General features: G+C 40.9%; 1 pseudogene; it reads left to right on the top strand.

Moving 5' to 3' along the window:
• The first annotated feature begins 8,973 nt into the window (after window positions 1-8,973).
• Window positions 8,974-9,706, top strand: LOC118996405 (histone H2A.Z-like; annotated as a pseudogene).
• Window positions 9,707-10,063: the final 357 nt, after the last annotated feature.

The following is a 10,063-nucleotide window of genomic DNA, read 5'->3' as shown; positions in this document are numbered from 1 at the left end:
CTCACCTCCTCTTACAATCACATCAAAATGACAACTAAACTACATAACAGCCATCATTCAGAACCACAAGGAATTGAGCTGAATGAAAGTCCCACAACTAGGGAATTTAATAAGAAGCCACATCAAGACTGGTAGGAAGGGCAGAGATGCAAAATGGGTCAGTCCAACACTTTTGGGAAGTGGATAAAAACCAGGAGTGACATATCGGCTTTGGAGGACTCCCCTGAGGAACATGGGATTCTAGTCCCACACAAGGACCTCCTGCCTAGGGTTGCAGTGCCAGAAAGAGAAGTACCTGTAATTTCTGGTTATAAAAAACAGTGGGAATTGAGGCTAGGGAAGAGGAAAATTTCTGGAGTCCCAAGCAGTTTCTCTTAAAGGGCCTGTGCACAGACTTACTTGGACTCACTCCCTCTGAGCTCCAGCAATGGGATAGCAGCTTGAAAGGCACTAGAGACATACAAGAAGGATCTGAATTGTGTAGCATCAGGATGAGGTTTGGAGGGGTAACTTACTCCCAAACAGAAGTGATTCCAGAGCCCACTGTTCCTTTGCTAAGCCTTCACTCACAAAGCCAGCCACAGATACCATAATGTGATCCAGACTACATCAACCTGGATCACATTGTTTGCCCCACTTTGGTGATTCCCTGAGGTTCTGTCTCACCCACCTTTCTGGCTCCCCAAGCTGTTTCCAGTGGCTTTTTCATATGAATGGCTTCCCTTGATTCATGCTTTGGATTTCCCTAAATTCTCTTAAACAAGTAGTATCTGACCTGAGCAAGCCCTATACCTCTCCTCTTACTAAGCGGCCCAAGGCCTAGCCAAAGAGGCAGCCGGTCTTGGTTCACAACTTGGCCTCATGTGGGCACCTCTAAGCTTAGCACAAGTAGCAGACATCTGCAGATTGCTTTGTAGTTTATGTCAGGTGGCCCCATACAGGACACAGGTGGTGGCTGAACTTGGCCCCAGAGCCAGCACACCTAGTGGACAGCTTCAGGTCACATTAAAGCACCAACACTCAAGTACCTCCACAAGTGACACACTCAAAGGATGTACTCAGTAGGCACCAGAACCCTGCTGAAGGAAGTTCTGCCCTGCAGAGTAGGTCACTGTACAGCTGATCCTCCAAGGCAGTTGGAGGTTGGTGGTCAGGGGCCACAGCCAGTTGTTTCAGCTGATCAGCCTGGGTAAATCTTTCCCATTGATGTGCCAACAGCAACCAAGGCTCAGGTACAAGAGGAGGTTATACAGCCCACATGGGGGCACACCTTCAATACCCAGCTTAGGCAATATAGGAAGCTATGTTACTGGACCCTACAGGACACCTACTCCATTAGGCCACTCTACTAAGCCTGGGAGGCATAGCAGCTCCACCTAATACACAATAACAAACACAGGGAGGTTGCCAAAATGAGGATACAAAGAAACATGGCTCAAATGAAAGAACAGAATAATATTCCAGAAAAAAGAACTAAACAAAATGGAGACAAGCAATTTACTAGATGCAGAGTTCAAAACACTGGTTATAAGGATGCTCAGTGAACTTAGTGAAGACATCCACAGCACACACACACACACACACAAAAACAGGCAGAAATAAATGATACACTAATTGAAACAAAGGATAACTTATAGGGAATCAATAGTAGAGTGGATGAAACCAAGAATCAAATCAGCAATATGAAATATAAAGAAGCAAAAAACATCGAATCGGAAGAGCAAAAAGAAAAAAGAATAAAAAAATGAGGATAGTGTAAAGAGCCTCTGAGACAACTTTGAGTGTACCAACATTCACATCATGGGGATGCTGGAAGAAGAGAGAGAGAGAGAGAAATTTAAAATCTATTTGAACAGGACTTCCAGCCAAGATGGAGGCGTAGGTGGAGACATTGTGCCCCCTCCTACAACTAAATTTAAAGACAGCGAAGTTTTAGAAACAAAAACACAGCCAAAACAGTGAAAATTGAACTGTACAGAAGGCCAACAACAACGAACCACTCAGCCAGACTGGTAAGAGGGGCGGAGTCAGTGGCGGAGAGGGGTTGGGCTGGAAAGATCGTTTGGTCCGACCAACCCAGGAGCGTAGGCAGAGGAGGTTGGTGGATCGAGGCGTGGGGTGGCAACAGGCGGACCCAGTGAGGGCGCAGGGCGGATGGTTGACTGCAGTCACACATTCACGCGCAGGTAAACCAAGTGAAGGGGCAAACAGTGAGACAGACTGCTCAGGCTAGGGCCCCGGAGACGGGAATTAGAGCCTGAAAGCACCAACTGGAAAGACTTTCTCAGAGTCGAGGGGCTGGGAGAGGCTCCCAGGCTCACAGAGAGTTTGTTGGAGAGACCCACAGGGTCCTGGAGAGTACACAGACCCACACACCAAGGAACCAGCACTAGAGGGGCCCAGTTTGCTTGTGGGAAGCAGCAGAGAGGACAGAAATCTGAGAGAGAGTGGAGCAGAGAAAAGCGCCATTTTTTCCCTCTCTCTGATCTCGACCCCACATACAGCGTCACAACCCAGCAACTTGGGTTGCCCTGCCCTGGTGAACACCTAAGGCCCTGCCTTTCATACATAACAGGTGTGAACAGACCAAACATTATGACTCAAGAACAGCTCAAAGCCCCAGAGCCTATAATTCTAAGTGACCAAGAAATAGCCAGCCTTTCAGGTGCACAGTTCAAAATACTGGTGATCAGGATGCTCACAGAATTGTTTGATTTTAGCCACAAATTAGAGGAACATATGAAGGCTAAACTGATTGAAATGAAGGGAAATGCACAGGAAACCAATAGTGATGGAAAGGAAACTGGTACTCAAATCAAGGGAGTGGACCAGAAGGAAGAAAGAAACAACCAAACAGAAAAGAATGAAGAAATGAGAATTCAAAACAATGAGGAGAGGCTTAGGAACCTCCAGGAAATCTCTAAACATTCCAACATATGAATTATAGGGGTACCAGAAAGGGAAGAGGAACAGCCACGAGTGGAAAACTTATTTGAGCAAATAATAAAGGAGAACTTCCCCTGTCTGGCAAAGGAAATAGACTTCCAGGAAATCCAGGAAGCTCAGACAGTCCCAAAGAAGGTGAACCCAAGAAGGAACACACCAAGGCACATCATAATTACATTAGCCAAGATGAAAATGAAGGAGAGAATCCTAGAAGCAGCAAGAGATAAGGGGACAGACCTACAAAGGAGTTCCCATCAGACTGTCAGCAGATTTCTCAAAAGAGACCTTCCAGGCAAGAAGGGGCTGGAAAGAAGTATTCCAAGTAATGAAATCCAAAGACCTACACCCAAGATTGCTTTATCCAGCAAAGCTTTCATTTAGAATGGAAGGGCAGATAAAGTGCTTCTCAGATAAGATTGAATTCAAGGAGTTCATCATCACCAAATTCTTATTATATGAAATGTTAAAGGGACTTATCTAAGAAAAAGAAGATGAAAAAATATGAACAGTGAAAGGACAGCAAACTCACAGTTATTAACAACCACACCTAAAGCAAAAGCAAACTAAGGGGACAGCTAGATCAGGAGCAGAACCATAGAAATGGAGATCACATGGAGGGCTAGCAACAGGAAAGTGGGAGGAGGAGAAAGGGGAAGAAGGTACAGAGACTAAGTAGTGTAGATGGTAGGTAGAAAAGAGATGGGCGAGGGCTGGAATACTATGGGAACTATAGAATGTAAAGAACTTGTGACACATGGACATGAACGAAAGGGGGGAATGGTGGGGGAGGGATGTGCAGGGTGGAGGGGAGTGAAGGGGGGAATGGGACAACTATAATGGCATAACAATAAAATGTATATTAAAAAATAAATAAAATAAAATTTATTTGAACAAATAATGACAGAAAACTTCCCCTACCTTGGTGAAGGAAATACACATACAAATTTAGAGAGTGCAGAGAGTCCCAAATAAGTTGAACCCAAAGAGTCCCAGACATACAACATAATTAAAATGCCAACGATTTACAAACAAAGAAAGAATCTTAAAAGCAGTAAGAGAAAAGTAGTTAGTTACTTACTAGGGAGCTCTCATGAGATTGTTAGGTGATTTCTCAAAAGAAACTTTACAGACTAAGGGGAGTGGCAAGAAATAGTCAAAGTGATGAAAACCCAGCAAAACTGTGGTTTAGAATATAAGGACTGATAAAGAGCTTCCCAGACAAGAAAAAGCTAAACCAGTGTGATATAAAATGTTAAAGAGTCTTCTTTAAGAAGAATATGATAAACATTATGAACAATAAAATAGCAATAACCACAAATCTATTAACAATTTAACATAAAAATAAAAAATAAACAAAGAAGCAGAACAGAAACAGAATCATAGATACAGAAAATGTTTTGACCATTGTTATTTGAAATGGGGGTTGGAGGAATGGGTAAGAAAAGGTGAAAGAATTAAGAAATTTAAATTGATTGTTACAGAATAGTCCTTGGGATGTAAAGGATAGCATAGGGAATATAGTCAATAATAGTCTAATGATTATGTGTGGTGTAGGATGGGTACAAGATTTATCCATATGAGATCACTTATTAAGTTATGTAATGTGTAATCACTGGGGTGTACACCTTAAATTAGTGTAATAATGTGGGTCAACTGTAATTGAAAATAAAATGATTTAAAAGTTAAAATAGAATGAAAAAATAAAGTTGTGAAATATATGAGGTCTGTCTGGAGAAAGTCCAGCCATTGTTAATATAGTAAGATTAGTTTGCATGACATCGATGTAACCTGGCTTCCAAGGAGAGTAGACTAGAATGCACATGCATTAACAATGATTACTTCACTGTACTAGTCTGTGGAGGCAGTAGACACCATTGAGTGAGCATGTGTACTGTGTGGCCATTGCATTGAAAGTGACTAAATGAATAGATCAACGAGTCTGCGTCAAATTTTGTGTTAAACTTAAACATTTCTTGGTGGAAACTATCCAGATGATTCAGAAGGCCACAGATATGGACAACTGGTGACTGGCAGCTTCATCATGACAATGCACCTGCTCTTGCATCATGTCTCATGCAGAGTTTTTTTGTGAAACATCAAATCAGGTGACTCAGCCCTTCTACAGCTCTGATTTGGCACCCTGTGACTTCTGGATTTCCCTAAGAGTAAAATCACCTTTGAAAGGGAAGAGATTTCAGACCTTCAATGAGATTCAGGAAAATATGACAGGGCTGCTGATGGCGATTGGGAGAACTGTGTGAGGTCCCCAGCCTACTTTGAAGGGGACTGAGACATCATTGCCCAATGTACAATGTTTCTTGTATCTTGTATCTTCTTCAATAAATGTCTCTGTTTTTCACATTACATTACTGGATACCTCCTGGAAAGATATGTGTATAGTCTCTGCCCCAGCTGATAGCACAGAACTCCTGAAAACTTTGTAATTTCCACTAGCTGCATCTTTTGTACTAATGTTTGGTCTTTAACCCTGGTTTTTGACACAAGATTTCTAAATCCTTTGGAACTTTCTGGGTGATAGGAAAGTCCTTTACTCTAATGAAACAATTCTTGGTGGGCTTCTAGATGGGCAGCTGGTAACAAAAAGACCAAGCGATGATTAGAAGCTTGACATTTTCAACCTCCCTGTGCTATTTTCCAGAAAAGCCTTGGAAGGGAGTTAATAATTGATCATAAAAATCCCAATAGCATTGGATTCAGAGGGCTTCTGGGTTGGTGAATATCTCCACATATGGGGAGAATAGAGGCACCCCAACTCCATTGGGACAGAAGCTCCTGCACTTGAGATCCTCCCAGACTTCATCCTGTGTTCTTCTTCATCTGTTTATTTATGTGTATCCTTTATGATATCCTTTATTATATAATAAACTGGCAAACATAAGTATTTCCCTGAGTTCTATGAGCTGTTCTAGAAAATTATTGAACCCAAGAAAGGATCAAGAAAACCCTAATTTATAGTGATTTGGTTAGAAATACAGGTGACAACCTGGGGACTTGTGATTGATGTCTAAAGTGGAGGCAGTCTTGTGGGACTGAGACCTTAATCTGTGGGATCTAATGCAATCACTGGGTAGGTAGTATCAAAACTGAATTGGATTGTAGGACACAAGCTGGTATCAAGAAGACTTGCTTGGCATGTGGAAAACTCCTGTGTCTGGTGTCAGAGTGAAGTACTGTGAATGTGGTAGTAGTGTGAGAGTAAAGGAGGAACACACAGGAGAAGTGTGCTTTTCCTTGGCAAAGGTACCTTGAAATTTAAAAAAAAATGTAAAACTGAGATAGCTGAGAGAACTGAAAATTCATCTCTGGTTTTGTGGTCTATGCTTATGGTGAGATAGCTGAGTCTCGTTTCCATGTATTTTGTGTAGGTTGCAAACATTGCTTCACTAGAGTGGTTATTTATTTCAAAATTAACATGTAGATGGACTGTGGCTATGTTTGGGGTACTTTATTAGTTGCAAAAACAGGAGTTTCTCACTCCTTGACAAATGAACATTTCTCAAGTTCTTTCTTACTTCCCTTTATGGTTGTTAAAAAATGGTTAGTTTGGTTAGTAACACAGCCACAGCTGTGACAATTATCCACATGTTTTTGGTTCTTTATCAACTGACTATTCCTCTGGTAATTCTATAAAATACTGCTCTTCTCCAAAATCGGATCCTACATTCATAATTGTTGGAGACTAATACGGTGTTATTTTATATTATCTTAGTGCACCTAGCTTATCAACATAGAATTTAAAAAAATCAAACTGGCCACGGGTCATACCAGTTTATTTATCCAAAGTACAGTGGCCAGATGTTCTGTCCATAATTTTGATGAACATGAGTGTTATAACAAACAGAAGGCTAGGGTCCTTCTCATGTGAAATATGAATGGGTACTCCTAGGAGATGTCTGCTCACTAATGATTATGCATTGGTGAAACATCTATATGATTGAAGATGTGTTAAATTACTATAAGATGTTAAGGGCAAGTTATTCAGAGGCCTGACTGGATAGGTCAAATCAAGTTGCATTCCCAGAAGACATTGCTCAAGCTTTGTGGAGAGGGGTGTGTCAATAAAAGGTTGTGGCCATCAACACAAATCCCTAACCTCGGGTATAATAAAAGAGAGACTTTATTCAGATGAACAGTTTGCAAAATGGGGAGATGCAGCCTGCAGTGGAAACTAAATGTAAGCTCCCTCAAGACAATGGGGAAGGCTCTCTTATGAAAAGAAAGGACTTGCCTTGGTCCCTGACTGGTCCATTTTTATACAAATGAAGAATTCGAATTTGCAGTTTGATTTGTCCAAATTGAACTGTCCTGATTGGTTGGAATCATATGTCCTGGTGGTCATTATGGAGCCACTTTGGTCAGTAAAGATGCAAATGTGGATATAGATGCACAGCTCCAATTGGAGAGGGCTCATCTCAGCCCGTTGATAGAAATACAATTCCAGGAGCTCTTTTATAAGGGTTGGTTCAAACTGAAGGATCACAATGCAGGAGGCTTAGTAGCCCAGTTTGTGGTTTTCCCCTGAGATGCAGATTGTGTGAGTGGCCTGCTGTAAACAATGGTTGCTAGGCTCTGACTATAAATTTGGGCCAAGTTAATCAAAGGAGTCCTTCTTGGGCTCAACAGGTCTAATGAAGTCAAGCTATTAATAAAATCCCTGTTTTAAAGCCATGCCTATCACAATAAAGAAATATCATGCCTATCCATTTAAACAGCTGCTTGCTATTGATCTCTGTTTTTCCTTAGACATTGGGATCAACAAACAATCCACATTTTCCTTGAATTTCAGACCTACTGGAAATGTACAGGAATCCTCTCATGGTATCCTGAGACCACAAAGATAACTGGCAGGACTTTAAGCCTGGCAATAAAATCCAAAAACTTCCCAGTCTCAGTCTAAGTAAGTATCATTTTGCAACAACTGGTGAGAGAAATTTCTAGCAGGACAGTGCTCGCCCTGCCCATTTGTTGAAAAGAAAGTCTTACTTCTGACCTCATTTATTTGTTCCTAAATTGTAATCTAGTTACTAGGTTGTAACTAGATTTATTTATGTGTTCCTCGATTGTCCACTTTGTTCTGCCCCCGCACAAACACTGCACCACTACCCTCTACTCCAAATAGCTACAGTTAATAGCTTCTTTACATTCTTTCAAATTTTCTTCATATGTATACAAAATACAATTTATCTTCTTCCCCACCCACCTTTCACAGAAATGATAGTATACCTTAGCTACACCACTTTGCACCTTGTTTGAAGACACAAAAAAGACAAACTGTAAAAGATAATATTGGTAAATTTAACTATATTAAAGTAAAATATTTTTTGTTTACTTAAAAAATTCCCTAAAAAAGTAAAGTTTCATCATAGATTGGAAGAAGATATTTGTAATATATACTTGTATTATAATAAAGAATAAATCTATGTAGATTTTTCATAAATTAAAATTGAAAAGACAAATAACTCAATTAAAAACTGGGCTGAGGAGTTGACAAGTAACTCATAGGAAAGGAAAACCAAATTCCCAGTAAACTAATAAAAAAATCAAAGAAATACAAATTAAAACCACAGTAAGAGTTTGTTTCACATGAAGCAGATTGGCAAAAGTGGAAGTCTGACAATATCAGGTGCTGGCTGGAGATGAGGCAACAGTAGTGAAAATTAAATCAACTGGAAAATGATTTTATAATATCGGGTACTCTTGATGAGGCCTCCACCTGATAACAGTGGAATTCTGTTTTTAGGCAGAGGGACTAAAAATCTCTTTGAATATGTACTCAAGGAGATGTACATTTCTGCCTTCTTTTATGTAAAGAAAGCAAAACAAAGGAAAAAGCTCAAATATCCACCACTGTAGTTTATTCATATAGAGAAATATTATACAGTAGTGAAAACAAATTAGACGCAATTTGAATCATGGTGCATCAGAACAGGCAGTGGGATTATGCTGGGTGTGTAATTGACTAGTCCTTTCTCTGCCTTGCTTGTTTGAGCCTCCACAGAACTTGAAATGGCTGGTGGTAAGTCTAGGAAAGACTCTGGAAAGGCTAAGACAAAGGTGATTTCCCTACTCCTAGAGAGTTGATTTACATTTGATTTACATTTTCTGGTGGGCTGTATTCATCTGCACCTGAAATCTAGGATGATCAGTCAGGGACATGCAGGCACCACTGCTGCTGTTTACAGTGCAGCCATTCTAGAGTGCCTCACCATAGAGGTACTTTAAATATTTTATTTATTTATCTTTAGAGGGGAAGGGAAGGAGAGAGGAAGGAAACATCAATGTATGGTTGCTTCTCGTGCATCCCCTGCAGGGAACTGGCCCCTGCGGGAAACTGGCCTGCAACCCAGGCATGTGCCCTGACTGGGAATCGAACCGCGATCGTCTGGTTCGCAGGCCTGTGCTCAATCCACTGAGCTATACCAGCCAGGGCACCATAGAGGTACTTTAATTGGCAGGACATACATCAAAAGACTTAAAGGTAAAATGTATTACCTGTCCTCATTTGCTACTTGCTTTTTGTGGAGATGAAGAATTGGACTGTCTCATCGAGGCTACAGTTGCTGGTGGTGGTGTCATTCCACACATTCACAAATCTCTTGGAAGAAAGAACAATATAAGACTGTCCAAAGGATGCCAGGATTTCTTATTACCTCGGGACTCTAAATACTCCAACAGCTGTCCAGTGTTGATGATTCTAGTGGACTGTATCTCTGAAAAACACAATTTTGCCTTTTTATAATTCTGTTTGAGCAAGTTGAAAGTTTAATTAGCTTTCCAACTAACCAAATTTCTGCATTCAAGTCAACCATATTTTAGTGTTACTGTGGCTTCAAAGAAGCTATTGATTCTGAAATTATAGGTTTTGACTGAGTTCACTGTTCACTGTAGCAAATGAGTTCACTGTTTTTAAAAAACTGTTTGGGCCCTGGCTGGTGTGGCTCAGTGGATTGAGTGCTGGCCTGTGAATCAAAGGGTCACCGGTTCAAATCCCAGTTTAGGGAACATGCCTGGGTTTTGAGCCAGGTCCCTCCCATTAGGTGGGCCCACTAGAGGGAACATTCCTGTATCTCTCCCTTTCTCCCTCCTTTCCCCTTTG

The sequence above is a fragment of the Sturnira hondurensis genome, unplaced genomic scaffold (genome assembly GCF_014824575.4).
Source record: "Sturnira hondurensis isolate 20B ecotype Veracruz unplaced genomic scaffold, ASM1482457v3 Scaffold0011299, whole genome shotgun sequence".
Taxonomy (NCBI): Eukaryota; Metazoa; Chordata; class Mammalia; order Chiroptera; family Phyllostomidae; genus Sturnira; species Sturnira hondurensis.
Note: the sequence above shows the minus strand (reverse complement) of the source record. Positions and strands in the feature narration are given on the sequence as shown.